Here is a 20,218-nt window from a genome sequence, read left to right as displayed (position 1 = left end):
TGTTTTGGCATTCACAATGAGTCTGATTTCATTAAACCATCTGTCTGCTTCATCTGTTGCTGATGTGAATTTTTCCTGTAAGTCAGCTTCACTATTTGCTTTAAAAAACAAACTTGTATCGTCAGCAAACATTACTGCCTCTGCTTCAGGTAGTTGACTTGGTAGGTAATTGATAAATATTAAAAACAATAATGGCCCTAATACAGATCCCTGGGGTACTCTGTACAAAACTCTCTCAAATCCTGATGAATATGTCCTATCTGCATGGCTTATCTCCACCTTCTGATACCTGTCCAACAGATATGATTCAAACCATTTGTGGGCAACTCCACGTATCCCATAGGCATATAACTTCCTAAGCAGTACTTATGATCAGTGACATCAAAGGCCTTTGATAAGTCTAAAAACAATCCACAATTTAAATCCTTTCTATTTATGGAATTTAGAACAAGTTGCAAAAAATTGAAGATAGTTGTTTCAGTTGATTTATTTTTACGGAAACCATTTTGCCCATTAACCAATAGTCTATGCTTGGTAAGAAATTTGTATAGTCTATGATACATTATCCTTTCAATTATTTCTGAGAAACCTGACAACATTGATAAAAGCCTAAAGTTACTAACATCATATTTATAACCATTCTTGTAAAGTGGCTTTATAGTTGACATTTTAAGTTTTGATGGAAACACCCCTGTCTTAAAAGATTCATTTATTATTTCAGTGAGATGTGAGGATATGTTTCTTGCACTTTGCTTAATGACTTTGTCAGGAAACCCATCACACCCACATGACATTTTATTTTTAACTTATTTATAGCATTTAGTACCTCTGATTCAGTTACTGGCTAAAGGAACATTTTCATGTCATTCATGGGGATTTTTACCTTGCTATTGGAATTGCATTTAGTTTTAATTAAATTTATGGCTATATTTGTGAAATGTTTGTTAAATATGTTGGCAATCTGAAGTGGGTCCTTAACAGTTTTACCCCCACTTTTAATGACAAAGCTGTTATCTTTTCTTTTGTGTCTACCTATATTTTTATTTATTACCTGGAAAGTTGACTTCATTTTGTTATTACCATTTTCAATATGTGAATCATTAACAAGCTTCTTAGCTGCAATTATCACTTTCTTGTACAGGCTTCTATAACATGTCACATGTGCTTTCAGTGCTACATTCTTCCTGGCTGATTTATTTAACTTTCTGAGAGTGTCTGATGACTTTCTAATCCCCTGGGTAACCCATGTTTGGTTTTATGTTTAGTTTTGACTCTTTTTATAGGAAAGGCAACATCGAAGCAGTGTTTGTAGCTTTCAAGGAATGAGTCAAACTTTGTGTTGACATCAACACTTGATTCACTACCCCAGTTGTTATTTTCCAGAATGTAATTAAAAATTCTTATGCTGTCATCATTTATAAATCTCCTTTCTCTGTAATTGTTATTGATAACAGGGTCCTTGTAAGATGTGACATTTAAATTCAATTTGATACCCTTGTGATCTGAGAAACCAGTGTCAATTACTTCAGTGTTATATTCACACTTGACTTTGTTTATAAATACTTGATCTATTATAGTTTCAGACATATTTCCGCATCTGGTAACTTCATTTACAGTTGCCATCATATTATGACACAAAAACAGATTACACAGTTGCTGTTGTTTACTACAATCATTCTTTAAGTTAACATTAAAATCACCAAGAACAATTACATTATGTTTAAGTTCATTCAGTAGTCCCTCAAGGTTTTCCATAAAAATTGCAAAGTTGCCCAATGGTGATCGGTACAAACACACAATAGCAATTTTTAATTTGGTTAGCTTACGTATACTGTATTCAAAATCTGTTTCTATGCATTTTAGTTTACATTTAATTTCTTTTGATTCTACCCCTGTCCTAACATAAATACATGTCCCACCCCCTTTATGGTTGATTCTACAAAATTTGCTAATCATTTCCAAATTTGGAATAATTATGCTAGACGCTTGAATTTCTTTTACCCAGTGCTCACTTATGCATAGTATGTTAATGTCTTTTAGAGAGTCAGCTAATTTACTTTCTAGTCCCTGCACATTTTGGTATACAACTGTTTCATGTAGTGGATTTGCTGCACTATTTACCTTTGTACTTTCTTGTTGATGACACTGTAAATATTCTGCCTTTTTTTCTTCTTCGAATTGCGAAGATCCCATAAAAAATAGTCACTACACACAGCAGCTCTTCTTATCCTGAGGCTCTTCCTTTGAGATGTCTGCAGAGCAGCTGATGAGTTTCTGGATCTAGTAGAATGGTTCTTGGTTGTTGGTGTGGTTGCAGTCCTAGTTACAAGTGAGCATGAGGCATTAAGTGTGTGGAATGTGCTGACAGCTTCATCCTTGGAGGTTTCAGGTGCACATGAGTTTACACTAGGTTTGTAGGCTTTCTCATCTGAAGAAATTATTTCCTCTGCAACTCTGCTGAATGTTCCTGACAGTTTTGCTGGTACCCCATATTCTGCCACTCCTTCGGATACTGGTATTGGTATGTTAGGTATCTCTCTCATCTTAGACGTTTCCTTGCAAATTTCCATTTGCTCAGTTACTGCTATGGTGAGGATACCAGGCAGTTTGTGTTGATCACTGAGATTATTTATTGTTTTCATAATTTGAACACAGATATACAGTTGTCCTGCTCTATTTAGGAGATCTCCACTGTTTATGAAATGTTTTCTGAAATCTAGCAGGACAAATGTTGAATTTGGGTAGCACTTTGTTATTTTGTGAAGCAGTCTGTTAGTTTTTTTTTATTTCTTCGTTAACACGAGATTTCTTTAAAAAAATCGTATGGAATGCTGGTTACCATCACAAGTACATTTTTGAGCTTTTCGAGTGTCTCTCTTAGCGCTCGTCTTGCTGATAATACATCATTGCAGCGGACGTCTACTCCGCCCCCTAGGATTAGAACACAATCATTTTTCTTTATCTTGATACTCAGATTTTCGCAGTTGTTGACGATCTCTTTCAGTGGAGCATCAGGTTTTATTACGCTAGTAACACTGCATCCTGAGTTATATATGGTTTCTGCCAGTCTTTTTCGGAGACTGTCGGCAAGTATATACACAGTAAAAGCATTATTTGTTGTGCTCAAGTCTTCCGAAGTTTTGCAGTCTATTATACGATCTTCTTTCTTTTCACAGTCTCCATGTATTATATTATTAACAGATTTTAACGTTTTGAGTACATTATGGGCTGAGTTGTCAAGTTTTCACTGGAGGTTTTTGGTAACAGTTGATTGTATGTTAGGTGTAACGAACTTTTCGGAGGCTTGTTTACTTTCAGTTCTCACGACACTTACTTCTTCCACTCTCTCGCCACAAGATTTTATTTCGTCACATATTTCCTGAGCATTGTATCTGTATTGTACAGCGATCTTTTAAGTTGCTTTTAGTTCGTATTTTTTAAAATTTACACTCGTTTTAGGAAGAATAGATGTACTGTAGATTTCGGAGTTTGTGTTAAGTGATGATACTCCATTCAATTCACATTCACGAAGCTTCGCTTTTAGGACTTTTATGTTTTTTAGCACTTTGCAATTCATACAACACACTTTGTAACACATTAATTTCACGTCCGGTAGCGTAAGCGACTAACATAGCGTTAAATCCGTTACAACTTCCCTGATCACATTCACATGAAAACACAGTTTTTGAATTAATGTATCTCACACACGCAGAATGTATCCATAATTGTGATTCTAAGCAAAGTCTGAAACCATTTTGCACATTTGAATTGCAGATTACACACATCTCTTCGATTATTTGTGGGCTGTTAACACTCCAATAACGACAATTTTGCGTACTGACGATGCCACTAAGCCAAAAATGCGCCTCGCCTTTTGCACTGAAAGTCAGTACAACCTTGCAATGATCCAGGCCTAAATCACTTCGCAAGTTTCGCCAAGTTCATTTCTCAGATAGCCAAAACCGTTGAGTTCGTCTCTTCCTCAATACTGGCTGCAACTGTTGCGACATTGTCCTCATTTCGCACTTTACGTTGTCTTGTTGGTGGCTTCTGGTCGTGTAGAGTGAAATACTGCTCAAACTTGGTTATTTGGCCGCAGTCCAGCGTATAGCCTTGAATGGGGAAACGGTGAAGCAGAGCCAAACGATACTACCCACAGCTGAGATGCCTGTTTGGTAGATTTTTTATGGTTTCTAAACATTCATGAAGTGTGAATTGTTGCATGATAAAACTGTAAATTGTACTTGATATTTTCACACCTGGAATCACGCAAAAAATACACACTGAAGAGCCAAATAAACTGGTATAGGCATACGTATTCAAATACCGAGTCATGTAAACTGGCAGAATACGGCGCTGAGGTCGGCAACCCCTCTATAAGACAACAAGAGCCTGGCGCAGTTGTTAGATCGGTTACTGTTGCTACAATGGCAGGTAATCAAGATTTAAGTCCGTTTGAAAGTGGTGTTATAGACGGCGAACGAGCGATGGTACAAAGCACCTCCGAGATAGCGATGAGTTGGCGATTTTCCCGTATGACCATTTCACGAGTGTACCGTGGATATCAGGAATCCAGTAAAACGTCAAATCTCCGACATCGCTGCGGGCGGGAAAAGATCCTGCAAGAACGAGACCAATGACGATGAAGACAATCGTTCAATGTGACAGAAATGCAACCCTTCCAGAAATTGCTGCAGCTTTCAATGCTGGGTCATCAACAAATGTTAGCGTGAGAACCATTCATCGAAATATCGATAAGGGCTTTCGGAGCCGAAGGCCCACTCGTGTACCCGTGATGACTGCACGACACAAAGCTTTAGGCCTCGCCTGGGCCCGTCAACACCGATATTGAACTGTTGATGACTGGAAACGTTTTGCCTGGTCGTTTCAAATTATATGAGTGGATGGACATTTACGGGTATGGAGATAACCTCATGAATCCAATGACCCTGCATGTCAGCAGGGGACTGTTCAAGCCGGTGGGCGGTCTGTAATGGCGTGGGGCGTGTGCAGTTGGAGTGATTTGGGACCCCTTATACGTCTAGATACGACTCCGACAGATGACACGTACGTAAGCATCCGATCTGATCACCTGCATCCATTCATGTCCATTGTGCATTCCCACGGACTCGGCAATTCCTGCAGGACAATGCGACAACCTTCACGTCAGAAATGCTATAGAGTGGCTCCAGGAACATTCTTCTGAGTTTAAACACTTCCGCTGGCCACCAAACTCCCCAGAATGAACATTATTGAGCATATCTGGGATGCCTTGAAACGTACTGTTCAGAAGAGATCTCCACCATCTCGTGCCCTTACGGATTTATAGACAGCCTGCAGGATTCATGGCGTCATTTTCCTCCAACACTGCTTCAGACATTAGTCGAGTCCATGCCACCTCGTGTTGCGGCACTTCTGCGTGCTCGTGGGGGCCCTACACGATATTAGGCAGTAGTACCAGTGTCTTTGGGTCTTCAGCGTATTAGAAACTGGGAATTTCAATTTTAATAAGTATCACTTTTAATGAAAGACCCTATATTTAAAAATGATTCAGATATGTAATAAAAGGGAGAACCCAATGGTGATGGTAAAGATGAACAGAAACATATTTAGGCGAAGAAATCGAGAAAAAATTGTGCTTGTTAAAAATAGTCAGAACCCATCGTTTCTGAAAATATCGCAACGGTATTTCAGACGTTTAAATATCAAAGGGAAATCAGCAGTTAATTCATTAATGGTGTTGACATTTCTACTCGCAATATAGGATATCAGATCCGTTAAGTGGCCGATAATAATTTCTTGCGCACAGAATTTTTGTGAAGACAGCAATTAGCTCTTAAGATTTTCCTTCGCTCAAGTTTCGACGTCACCATCGTTAGATCGATAACGGTAGGGTATAAAACATATAGCAGTAGATCCACCGTTTCTCATAAAGGCGTACATTGCTGGTGTTTTGTGAAAATGGGCACTTCAAGATTGCACTGGGCGTTTATCAACAACAGAGTCCGCCCCAGGTAGCTGAGTGGTCAGCGCGACAGACTGTCAATCCAAAGGGCCCGGGTTCGATTCCCGGCTGGGTCGGAGATTTTCTCCGCTCAGGGACTGGGTGTTGTGTTGTCCTAATCATCATCATTTCATCCCCATCGACGCGCAAGTCGCCGAAGTGGCATCAAATCGAAAGACTTGCACCAGGCGAACGGTCTACCCGACGGGAGGCCCTCGTCACACATTTCATTTCATTTCATCAACAACGGAATAGGGGACTGAAAAACTTAAACCGAAAGGATTTAAACAGCTGGTTCAAATGGTTCAAATGGCTCTGAGCACTATGGGACTCAACTGCTGAGGTCATTAGTCCCCTAGAACTTAGAACTAGTTAAACCTAACTAACCTAAGGACATCACAAACATCCATGCCCGAGGCAGGATTCGAACCTGCGACTGTAGCGGTCTTGCGATTCCAGACTGCAGCGCCTTTAACCGCACGGCCACTTCGGCCGGCAAACAGCTGGTTTCATGCTACCTGTCAGTAATGGAAAACATACGAAGCAGTTCATGAAAACTAGGCGCTCAGTCCGGAGCCGCGTGACTGCTACGGTCGCAGGTTCGAATCCTGCCTCGGGCATGGATGTGTGTGATGTCCTTAGGTTAGTTAGGTTTAAGTAGTTCTAAGTTCTAGGGGACTGATGACCATAGATGTTAAGTCCCATAGTGCTCAGAGCCATTTGCACCATTTGCAGTTCATGAAAAGTTACAAAACAACTAAAATGGTATAATATTTGGCCTGATATTTTAGGAATAGTAATTAATGTACAATTAATATTAGCAACGTACTATCATATCTATCGTGGAAAAAACAGCTATGTGACATACTCAAACAACGCTAATTTTCTTCTCGCCATTGAACTAAAAATGGTTCAAATGGTTCTGAGCACTATGGGACTTAACATCTATGGTCATCAGTCCCCTAGAACTTAGAACTACTTAAACCTAACTAACCTAAGGACACCACACAACACCCAGTCATCACGAGGCAGGGAAAATCCCTGACCCCGCCGGGAATCGAACCCGGGAACCCGGGCGTGGGAAGCGAGAACGCTACCGCACGACCTCGCCATTGAGCTACTGGACAATTATTATTCAGTATGAATATGTAGTCTACTGAAACAATGAAACTAAACGGTACTCCTCCCGAACAGGCCATGAAGACCCAAAGGTACCGACCGGCAGCCGTGTCATCCTCAGCCCACAGGCGTCGCTGGATGTGGATATGGAGGGGCATGTGGTCAGCACACCGCTCTCCCGGCCGTATGTCAGTTTCCGAGACCGGAGCCACTACTTCTCTATCAAGTAGCTCCTCAGTTTGACTCACATGGGCTGAGTGCACCCTGCTTGCCAACAGCGCTCGGCAGACCGGATGGTCACCCATCCAAGGCTAGCCCAGCCCGACAGTGATTGACTTCGGTGATCTGACGGGAACCGGTGTTACCATTGCGGCAAGGACGTTGGCTACTGAAACAATTACACCAGTAAACACGTGACTCTGTTAATTTAGGTGATTCCCCTAACACAGAACGAAATTATTTCTTTTATGGCAAGAGAAGTGCCACGCCAAATAATTCGGCTTTATAAAGCTCAGTTTTTTTCTTCCTGTCATATAGACTGATCAGCGAGAACATTATGACCGCCCGGCTGATAGCCGGCATGTCCACCTTTGGCACGGATAACAGCTGCGGCGCGTCATGGCATGGAGACAATAAAGACTTGGTAGGTCGCTGAAGGGAGTTGGCTCCACATATGCACACACAAATTACCTAATTCCCGTAAATACCGGGTATGGGGATGATGAGCTCTGACGTCACGTTCAATCACATCCCTAATGTGTTCGATCGAGTTCAGTTCTGGCGAGTTGGGGAGCCAGCGCGTCAATTGGAATTCGCCAAGGTATTCGTTGAACCACTCCATGACACTCTTTGCATTGTGAAATGGCGCAAGGACGTGTTGAAAAATTCCGCTGCTGTCGGGAAACATGATCTTCATGAAGGGGTGTGCGCGGTCTGCAACCAGGGTAACAATACTCCTTGGCCGCCATGGTGCCTTGCACGAGCTCCACTGGGCCTGTGGACGCCCATGTGAATGTTACCCAGAACATAATGGAGCCACTGCCAGCTTGTCTCCGCCCTACAGTACAGTGTCAAGAAGCTGTTCTCCTGTAGGATGACGGATTCACGCCCATCAATCGGCATGATGATGATGATGATGGTATCGGAATCCATCAGACCATGCAACGTTCTGCCACTGCACCAACTTCCAGTGCTGATTCCCACGTGTCATTTCAGTCGTAATTGCCGATGTCGTGGTGGTTAATATTGACACATGCATGGGTCGTCGGCTGGCAGAGTGTTCGGTGCACTGTGTGTTAAGGCGGGTCCACACTGAGCGCGCCGCGCTGCGCAAAACGGCCCTGCGCGGCTGTGCGCGCTCAGTGTGGACGGCGAACCGCGCTGCGCCGCGTCGTGCCTCGCCGCGCCGCGCAGTTTTCCGGCTGTTGTCGGTACATTAAAGACGCACTTGTACTCTGCCCAGCATCAGTGTGATGTTAGTTCTGCCAAAGTTCGCCGCCTGTCATGTTTTACCAGTCTGCCCGCCTACGACGTTCGACATGTGTAATGAGGAGTGGCCGCTCAACCTCACGACGTCTGGACGTGGTTTCACCTTGGTTTCGCCACTTGTTGAAGACACTCACCACAGCACTCCTCGAACATCCGACAAGTCGTGCAGTTTCCGAAATGCTCGTCCCGTGACTCCGGGCCATCACAATCTGCCTTCGGCCAAACTCAGATAGATGGCGCACTGCCCCCCTTCTACACACGGACAGCACATTCACTGATACTACATGCATAGTGCGTGTGACTGACTAGCAGTCATTCCTCGCCACGTGACGCTACTATCGCCTGGGCGGGTTTACATCGATAGAAGGTCGGTGGTCATGAAGTTCTGGCTGATCAATGTATAAAAGTATGTAAAACCGATCAATTAATATATCATAATAATTAACCCTCAACCGGAGTTGTGTCATACTTTACCATTAATGATGCTGTGGGATCCAAAAGGATACCACCTTTTTCAGCCATGAAAAGTAATTTATTTTGCTTTAGTCACAAATACACGGCATTGCCCAGGGGGTTCATTTTTCCAATTTCATATTAGAAATGAAAACAAAAAATTAACTGTGTTTGTAGTGCAATATCGAAAAAATTTTTCATTTCCTTGTATTCGTGAAAACATTTGAAATTATGAGGCAACTGTACAAAGAAATATGAATAATGTACAAATCTATAAGTACGGTGTTCACATTAAGAAACATAGTATGTAAAATACAAATCCTTTGTCACACTTATTTAACTCAGAACTTTGTGGTAGACAATATTTCTAGTTACTTGACCAGGAGCCACGACGGATAAGTTCTTGCGTGAGCCCAGCCTTGAGCAGGCGACATGAAGCTGTCCATGAGAAAAATATGGAGATGTCAAATCCACTCCGCACTGTTTAATAGACTGTCGCAGTGACTTGTTAATAGTAATGGCAAGTGCAGATCTCACTGGAAACTGCAGTTATCTTCTGGGGAAGTTCAGCCCCCAGCATAAAGATCTTTAGGATGCAGAAAAGAGCAATCAGGCCTATCTGCAACCTAAGAAAACTGGAAACATGTAGACCACATTTCATCCAGATGAAAATAATACGCCTACCGAGCCTTTACATGTATGAGTGTATCCTGTTCGCAAATGAGTATCTTTTAAACCAAACTGGACATCTTCAACAAAATAAGCATATACACAGTCACAACACAAGAAACACAAATAATATCCACATGTCACAGTGTAGAACAGTGCTGTGCCAAAAAAGTGTATCACAGATAACAGTTCAGCTATGTATATAACAGCCTACCCAGTGATTTAAAATCGCAGCAACGCAAATTTTTTTAAACATAATCTTCAGTCATTTCTAGTGGAAAAATGTTTTTACTCAGTAAAAGAATTTTTAAATTACCAAAAATAGCCGTGTAAACAATGATTATGTAATAATGGTTAAATTCAAATTGCTATATTTGTCACTTTAATTTATGATTTTTATCTGTAATTAATTTTGTCATCTCTCTCTCTCTCTCTCTCTCTCTCTCTCTCTCTCTGTGTGTGTGTGTGTGTGTGTGTTTCTGCTCCTTTCGCAATTTTGACTTGTCCCATTATCAATGTACTGTATAAGTATGTAATGAATGAAATGGACCAATAAATAAATGAATGAATGAATGAAAAGTGAAAGAGGAGAACTGTCGGAGTAAGGGGTTTCTTGAACTATGTGTCGTATGGCGATATATTTGTGTTGTTACATTCTGCAGCGTATGTGGATACAATCTGTGAAACATATTGCAAATAGAGTTAGTAAGAAAGAAGTAATAAATTTAAACGTTATGCATGACGCAACAATTTTTCACGCATATCAGTGTTTATGACGTCATATCTCTTGTTCTATGTCATAAAACGATATAATTTTGCAGGTATATTCAGCAGCGTCTGTGGATACTACTGTCTGCAAATGTGTTGAGAATAGAGTTAGTACCAAAGAAGTAATAAATTTTAATGCCAAGCACAACGCGGCAGTTTTCCATCCATCTCATTGTTTATGACGTGATATCTCCTGAACTACGATAGTTAGATGGTTCTTACCCCCACAGTAATCGTTGCCTAACAGTAAGGTAATACAAAAACTCAAAACAAATCACAAAAGGCAAATAAGTTTATGTAACCCTGAATAACAGTAAAATGAAATGAAATGATACATAAAAGTTCAGACTGGTACTGTGTTAGAAACAATAATAGATTCCTGTAAGACGGACATATGGGATGTGAAAAATCAACAGCATGTAAATGAACTTCTCATATGAATCGATAAACAATTTTTCACAAGTGTTCATCATTCAGTCTAGTTGCCCTCTCAACCATTTCTATAGACCACTGAATGACAGGTTTGGCAAACTGTACGACTACGGTACAACAGAAGAGATGTCGATGTCCAACCATTTAGCGCCTAGTGATAGTTTCACTGTACTACTTCTTTCTGTAGATACTCACGACAGTAGGCTGTGAACATTCGACCAGCTTTGCCATTTTCGAGATAGTCGTTCACAGGCTCCACGTAATAATAATAACCTGCCCTTTGTCAAAGTGTCGTATCTCAATGGATTTGCCCAGTTGCTGCCCATATCTTCGCTAGAGTGATCCCTCTATCCGTATCTGCTCCACTTACGTACTATGTCACTTGCCTGCAACGCTACAGGCGGCATCCAAAGTCGCGTTTTAGCTTATCAGTGTACAAATGCACAGCAAGGGTCTGAGCATACTTCCCTGTAGCACACTCAAAGCTGCTTCTATATCTGGTAACGACCCTCCAACCAAAATAACATGCTGCACGTCTTCCCTCCCAAGAGATCCTCACTCCAGTTACAAACTACATTTGACACCCTGTATGATCGTACTATTGACAATAAGTGTTGATGTGGTAGTGAGTGGATTGCTTTTCGTAAACGAAGAAATGCTGCGTCTGCCTGGATACCTGTATTCAGACTTTCAGTGTATCATGTGAGAAAAGTATGAGTTGGGTTTCGCATAATCGATGTTTTCAGAATCCATTTCTTCGAACTACTGGGCACAGCTTTTGTTTGAGGGATCTATGATATACTGTAGTTGGGAGAGGGCCTAATTCAGCTGCAAGTTCAATACAGAATCTGATAGGGTACATATCTAGCCAGTGCATGGCGAACTATCCTTTTAAAATTAAACTATAATACCTTTAATTGGGTCAATCTGTATGAAGTGGTCAAGTTTTATGTCCCTCAAACCTTTAGTAATAGGCTTTTTATGAACTTTAAGTGGACCACGGTACTTTCTTCCAAAAATGTGATTGTACTTCAGAATATATTTCTTTTCATGATATCCACACACTGATGTTACAGCAGGACTTACTCGAAATTTAAACAAAGTTTGTCTAACTTCATCAAAGTCAAGTTTTTTGGAAATGAACCGTAAACTGTTTTGTGACACAATTCACTTGTTATCTGTCCAACAGAGCACTGTTCATCCATGTTATTGCATTCCAGTTAATCTCTCAAAATTAATTACACACAGAAAAAAGCAGATAACACAGTCTACACTCTCGATGAAGTATGTACATCCCCTCTAACAGAGGTTTCAGAACAGACTGACTACAACAATGTCACACCCAGCAATAATGTACTTCTACAATGCCACACCCAGCAACAATGTACCTCTTTATTGACAATAAAACTAAACGTAAATGGGCATTTTTATTACCATAGAACAAAAATGGAAAGCTCCTATTGTTTAGTATGGCATTACTAAAAATAAATAAACTAAATGAATATTGGGAGACAGTGTTAACTAAATATACATCACAATTAAATTTTATTACGGTGAAACAATAAACCATTTAAATAGGCAATAGCCATAAGATCTGTTGTAGAGTAATGTGAAGTATTTCCTCATTTTCAAAAATTCATATCTTTGCTCACAGTCAGATATTAATGTTGAAATTTTTACAGTACGTTGCTATCATATAGGTGTACAAACTGCAAAAATCATACTTTTATATTCAGTCCTACCTGAGATAGCTAACCCCAAACTTTACAAAAAATGAAAATTTTCAAATTTCAAATATTCATAAAAAATTAAGGAAACATTTTAAAGCGTTCTTGCTCTATATGAGGCTAGTAGTGTATGATACCTAACTATAGGAAAAAAATTGACTCTCATAAATCACTCCTTATTTGTTATTTTTGGGCCTAAAAAGTGGATTTCTTAAAATTTGGATACCAAACTTTGGAGGTAATTTTGACTGGTTATTTTTGAATTCAGGATATTTTGTGTAATAGACAATGTTGTAGAGGACACTTTTCTAAAAACAGTAATGTCGATTGCAATGTTGTAACTTAACCCAGTGCAGAGATATTCATATTTTTGCTATCATCTCTAAACTGAAACATCGTCACATGCTTACAAATGAAAATGGCTGCTATTTAGTTAAGGTGCAAGTTAAAATTTCTTTCAAAAACTGTTTTGAACTTCTCAATTATAGGGTAATCACATTTTAAAAAACTAAAATATTGATTTTTATTGGACCACTTCGTTTGTATTAACCCAATGTGCTCCTGGCCAATGCTGAACATTTCAAGTTCCTCATTGAGATGTGACTCTATTGTTTTCTTATCATTTCCCCACACTACAAGGTGCATTCAAGTTCTAAGGCCTCCGATTTTTTTTAATTAACTACTCACCCGAAATCGATGAAACTGGCGTTACTTCTCGACGTAATCGCCCTGCAGACGTACATATTTTTTCACAACGCTGACGCCATGATTCCATGGCAGCGGCGAAGGCTTCTTTAGGAGTCTGTTTTGACCACTGGAAAATCGCTGAGGCAATAGCAGCATGGCTGGTGAATGTGCGGCCACGGAGAGCGTCTTCCATTGTTGGAAAAAGCCAAAAGTCACTAGGAGCCAGGTCAGGTGAGTAGGGAGCATGAGAAATCACTTCAAAGTTGTTATCACGAAGAAACTGTTGCGTAACGTTAGCTCGATGTGCGGGTGTGTTGTCTTGGTGAAACAGCACACGCGCAGCCCTTCCCGGACGTTTTTGTTGCAGTGCAGGAAGGAATTTGTTCTTCAAAACATTTTCGTAGGATGCACCTGTTACAGTAGTGCCCTTTGGAACGCAATGGGTAAGGATTACGCCCTCGCTGTCCCAGAACATGGACACCATCATTTTTTCAGCACTGGCGGTTACCCGAAATTTTTTGGTGGTGGTGAATCTGTATGCTTCCGTTGAGCTGACTGGCGCTTTGTTTCTGGATTGAAAAATGGCATCCACGTCTCATCCATTGTCACAACCGACGAAAAGAAAGTCCCATTCATGCTGTCGTTGCGCGTGGACATTGCTTGGCAACATGCCACACGGGCAGCCATGTGGTCGTCCGTCAGCATTCGTGGCACCCACCTGGATGACACTTTTCGCATTTTCAGGTTGTCATGCAGGATTGTGTGCACAGAACCCACAGAAATGCCAACTCTGGAGGCGATCTGTTCAACAGTCATTCGGCGATCCCCTTAAAACAATTCTCTCCACTTTCTCGATCATGTCGTCAGACCGGCTTGTGCGAGCCCGAGGTTGTTTCGGTTTGTTGTCACACGATGTTCTGCCTTCATTAAACTGTCGCTCCCATGAATGCACTTTCGCCACATCCATTACTCCATCACCACATGTCTCCTTCAACTGTCGATGAATTTCAATTGGTTTCACACCACGAAAATTCAGAAAAAGAATGATTGCACGCTGTTCAAGTAAGGAAAACGTCGCCATTTTAAGTGTTTAAAACAGTTCTCATTCTCGCCGCTGGCGGTAAAATTCCATCTGCCGTACGGTGCTGCCATCTCTGGGATGTATTTACAATGAACGCGGCCTCATTTTAAAACAATGTGCATGTTTCTATCTCTTTCCAGTCCGGAGAAAAAGAATGGGAGGCCTTAGAACTTGAATGCACCTCGCATAATGTAATCATGTTTGCTTATGTATATATTCAGGTCCATATTTCAAACCATTCATCATTGATATGGCTATTGTCTCAGTTACAATAAAACATTTATGTATGAAAAGTGTGATATGCCTCATGAGACTAAGTAACTACTCTTTTACCTACTTGCCGGCCGCGGTGGTCTAGCGGTTCTAGGCGCTCAGTCAGGAACCGCGCGACTGCTACGGTCGCAGATTCGAATCCTGCGTTGGGCATGGATGTGTGTGATGTCCTTAGGTTAGTTAGGTTTAAGTAGTTCTAAGTTCTAGGGACTTATGACCACAGATGTTGAGTCCCATAGTGCTCAGAGCCATTTGAACCATTTTTACCTACTTAATTATTTGTATATTGTAAACATGCACTATAATAAGTGCATGACATTTCTCTCTAATCACCTATTATGCTACCATTCTTGATATTTTTTGCTTAGTGTGTTGCCTAATTGTTCTCCACATATTGCTTGCTAATGCTCTGTCCCATATTTACCAACTGTATATCTGCTCTCTAATACTTCACTTATCTTTGGAAGAAATGACATTGCCTGTTACCCCAGTAATTCAATCTCATTAATTAAGGTGCCAACTTACTCTTCTCTTGAAATAATTTTCACAATCACAACTCTCTTTGGCTCACTTACCTATAGAGTTGTATATCTCTCTAATCCACCACAAACTCATGGGCAGAACCACCTCTTGTCTATAAACTTCAACATAATTCATATTGACAGACATGCATTGTGTCAGAGTAATTCACTTCTTCTACTGCTGCAAGCTTATACAATACTGCATGTCTTTTTGTGTCATACGTTTTTAAAAAGCCTTCATAATTGTTACCTCATTCTCTTTACTTCTTTGTTTTGCTGAAAACGTGTCATTCATAAATTGTGTTCACTAACAGTTCATATTAAACTGTAGTCTTTGCACTACATGTACAGTGATAAAAAATTTTCCACAGTATGGTTTGAATCATAAACATTTCAACCTTACTTCAGCCAACTGATGAGTATGCTTACTGCTGATACAAACTTCTAATCAAGAAATGGTATTGCCCTCCGTTTCTCAATAGAATTTAATCTTGATATACAGGCTGTTTCAAAATTGTGTGTCCATTTGTTAACTGCAGGTCACCTTCATATCTTGGTATAATATTGTCACATCTCGATAAACTCACATTATGTTTATATATGCATATTATTTCTTGTCAGCATCTATTTCTGTTTCATCAAAATACTTTTCTCATCATTCTTAACTTACATTGCTCACTTCTCTTAAACTTGTCCCATATGTTACTACGCCTTTTCCCAGAATCAAAATCAGATTTTTATTGTCTTATGACATGTATACATAAATCATTGATTTAAAGTACAGAAAACTACTATGTGTCAAATAAAGAACAAAAAACAATCTTAATTTACAAAATTATTTCAGTTTTGTTCATTACTCTACAAAGAAAACTTCTTTGTCATTTAAAAATTTCATAAATCAATAGTAATGTTTCTACACTAGGATGGCACATAATCTTATCCTCAGCAACCTAGTTCTATATTGTGAAAGTGTTTTATTTTTGATTTATTATAATTTTCATAGCCCTGCAATGAGGAGTCTGGGAGCAGAGTTTTAGTCTGTGAGATGGAAATGTTACTGTAAAAGTAAGATGATTGCTAAATCCTACAATTAACTGGTGAAACCTAAGATTTACCATCATGGTGTGGTAAAAATCTGAAATTTATTATATGCATAGATTTAAAACTTTTACTAAGAGACGTTAGTACATCTTAGGATGTACTCATACCAACTGGTAAAACCATATTCATTCAAAATAATCAGCTTACCAATTTAAAAAAATGGCTCTGAGCACTATGGGACTCAACATCTTAGGTCATAAGTCCCCTAGAACTTAGAACTACTTAAACCTAACTAACCTAAGGACACCACACACACCCATGCCCGAGGCAGGATTCGAACCTACGACCGTAGCAGTCCCGCGGTTCCAGACTGCAGCGCCAGAACCGCTAGACCACCGCGGCCGGCTTACCAATTTATTGAAATAGTTTCTATTTATTGTAAATTTATTTGTTTTAAACATTCTTTCATTCCAATGTGATTATAATGAGCAATATTCGATATTGGTGAAAAATGTTACCTTGTGAATTATAATTTTTGTTATAACAAGGCTGACTATTGTGGCATTTTGAATTACATAATGTGGAATACAATTTACACAAGCACTTTTCAGTTGAACACTTTTTTAAGCAATTACTTTTTCAACCCTCATCCTACAACAAAACATTATTTGGCAACCACTTCCCGTAAACCAATTTCTTCTCTTGCTTCTTCTTCAACGTTGATAAAATTTTCATTGCACAATGTAAATTGGTTCCTAGTGTACAATGACTTCCGTTTACCAGCTTTGGTACCAAGTTTATAAAATTTGTCATCATGAATATTTATCACCACTTCTATTATAGATTTTGCATTAATTTTTGCCCTGTCTACCTCCACTACTTTAATTCTCACATTCTGTCCAACTGAAGGTTTTGGAATTTTGTTACATGAGGCTACTTTCATTTTCTTTCCTGCAATTGAATACCTTCTTTGGCAGCTTCTCAGATCCTTTTCACTTTATTAACACTATTGGAAGCTGTCAGTGTCTCGTCACAACCATCAGCTGGTGCTGGTGTCTCGTTGTTAACTGTTGTCAAATCCTTTGTCTCTGGTGCTTCCTCGCCTGCTGCAGCTGCACTTTCTACCTCCATTCCTTCTGTTCCAGTACTTGATTCACTGGCGTCAATTCCTTAGCCATCATTTTCAATTTCTTGTGAGTCAGTGTAATTGGTGATTATCATTGTTTCCAAGTCTTATTCAGTGTTTCTATTTTTTATTAAATAAAGTGGAACAACTTAGGTTGTAATGCCCATTTTAATTGGAATCCCAAACATAGCTTCATATGGTGAACATCTGATCCCTTCATGATAAGCCCTATTTTTCATTGCTTGCACAAACCTCAGCCCTTCAGACCATTTTGAAGTTTCATTTGCTTCCACACAAGTTAATAACATATTTTCGATATCTTGGTTTGTTCTTTTCACTGATCACTGAGACTGACTGTGCCTCAGCTTCCCATGGACTCTCTTTATATCACTCCACAACCCACATAAACTTTGAATGACTTGGTTACAAAACTCTCGATCATTTCAGAATGAAGGATACTTGGGGCACCAAAGGTGGTCAGAATATCCTAAAGATGATGTGCTGCTTCATCAGCCCTTTTCAGAGTTAGTGCACAGAGGATAACAAATTTTGTCAAATAATCTTGGTATACAAGTATGAAATTCGACTTATTGTCTGGGTTTGCATGCATGTCGATTAAGTCAGATTGGCATTGTAAATTTCACTGTGTATGATAGGTTTCATTACAATGTCCCTTTTCACCGTTTTTTGCTTTTTCTGACATGTTTCACATAATCTCAAGTAAGTAACAGTTGATTCAACAGTCACTTTCTTGTACTTATGATTCAGTTCCACAGTCATCCATGTTTGGCCGCCATGGCCTACAGCTATGTGGGTCTCATGTAGTATGTTAAACAGTTCATCAAAATGAACATAATAACGAATTTCTTCTTTTCCAGCAGACACCAGTGCTATGAGGTTCTCTTCACCTCCGATGTTGAGAACATCATATTGCTTCAAACATCTTTAGTGAACAGATTTTGTATTGGAAACGATTTTTGCATTTCTCACTTCACTTAACAGAATTTTATATTGCTCAGTAGTTACATAAAAATTGTTGTCCTTATTCTTATTCATTGATTCTCTTAAAGATTCATAATACCTATTAAGCACAACATCACTCATTCTGATGTGACTTGTCTCAATCTGCACAATGGAGGCAGGAGTCTTTGATCTAGCTTTTACCAGTTTGCTTTGGTAAATGCTGACATCTACCAATTTCTCTTGGTAAAAGTTCAAAATCTATCCATATAATGAGAAATTTTGGACTTTTACCCCACTGCAGTGGTAAATCTTAGATTTCACTGCTTAATTCTAGGATTTACCAATTATCTTACTTTTATAGTAACATCAATGTCAAATTTTGTTTCTTTTGTCATACATATGTTGAAAATGGTTATCTATAAATAATCCTGGATTGGTACAGATAAAGGCAAACAACTGACTCCTGTAAATACATGAAATAGTTAAAATATTTAGATCCCTGAATAAAAGTCTGTATGACTCTCTAGGCTTAATATTACACATAAGTCTATTAATAGTTTTTGAACTAATAATAATCTTTTTTTATGATAAATTTTAGCCACCAGATTCAAATAAATTTAATATGCTTTAACAGCTTTGACAAATTAATTTCTCATCTCCAGAAGCTTTGTGTTAGTTTAGCAGATATCAACAGTGCTTGAAATACTCACATGTTGTTGTTGTTGTGGTCTTCAGTCCTGAGACTGGTTTGATGCAGCTCTCCATGCTACTCTATCCTGTGCAAGCTTCTTCATCTCCCAATACCTACTGCAACCTACATCCTTCTGAATCTGCTTAGTGTATGGATCTCTTGGTCTCCCTCTACGATTTTTACTCTCCACGCTGCCCTCCAATGCTAAAGTTGTGATCCCTTGATGCCTCAAAACATGTCCTACCAACCGATCCCTTCTTTTAGTCAAGTTGTGCCACAAACTTCTCTTCTCCCCAATCCTATTCAATACCTCCTCATTAGTTACGTGATCTACCCACCTGATCTTCAGCATTCTTCTGTAGCACCACATTTCGAAAGCTTCTATTCTCTTCTTGTCCAAACTAGTTATCGTCCATGTCTCACTTCCATACATGGCTACACTCCATACAAATACTTTCAGAAACGACTTCCTGACACCTAAATCTATACTAGATGTTAACAAATTTCTCTTCTTGAGAAACGCTTTCCTTGCCATTGCCAGTCTACATTTTATATCCTCTCTACTTCGACCATCATCGGTTATTTTACTCCCTAAATAGCAAAACTCCTTTACTACTTTAAGTGTCTCATTTCCTAATCTAATTCCCTCAGCATCACCCGACTTAATTTGACTACATTCCATTATCCTCGTTTTGCTTTTGTTGATGTTCATCTTATATCCTCCTTTCAAGACACTGTCCATTCCGTTCAACTGCTCTTCCAAGTCCTTTGCTGTCTCTGACAGAATTACAATGTCATCGGCGAACCTCAAAGTTTTTACTTCTTCTCCATGAATTTTAATACCTACTCCGAATTTTTCTTTTGTTTCCTTTACTGCTTGCTCAATATAAAGATTGAATAACATTGGGGAGAGGCTACAACCCTGTCTCACTCCTTTCCCAACTACTGCTTCCCTTTCATGCCCCTCGACTCTTATAACTGCCATCTGGTTTCTGTACAAATTGTAAATAGCCTTTCGCTCCCTGTATTTTACCCCTGCCACCTTCAGAATTTGAAAGAGAGTATTCCAGTCAACATTGTCAAAAGCTTTCTCTAAGTCTACAAATGCTAGAAACGTAGGTTTGCCTTTTCTTAATCTTTCTTCCAAGATAAGTCGTAAGGTCAGTATTGCCTCA

Source organism: Schistocerca nitens, chromosome 8, assembly GCF_023898315.1.
Source record: "Schistocerca nitens isolate TAMUIC-IGC-003100 chromosome 8, iqSchNite1.1, whole genome shotgun sequence".
NCBI classification, from domain to species: Eukaryota; Metazoa; Arthropoda; class Insecta; order Orthoptera; family Acrididae; genus Schistocerca; species Schistocerca nitens.
The sequence above is the reverse complement of the archived record's forward strand: the minus strand, read 5'-3'. Positions refer to the sequence as shown.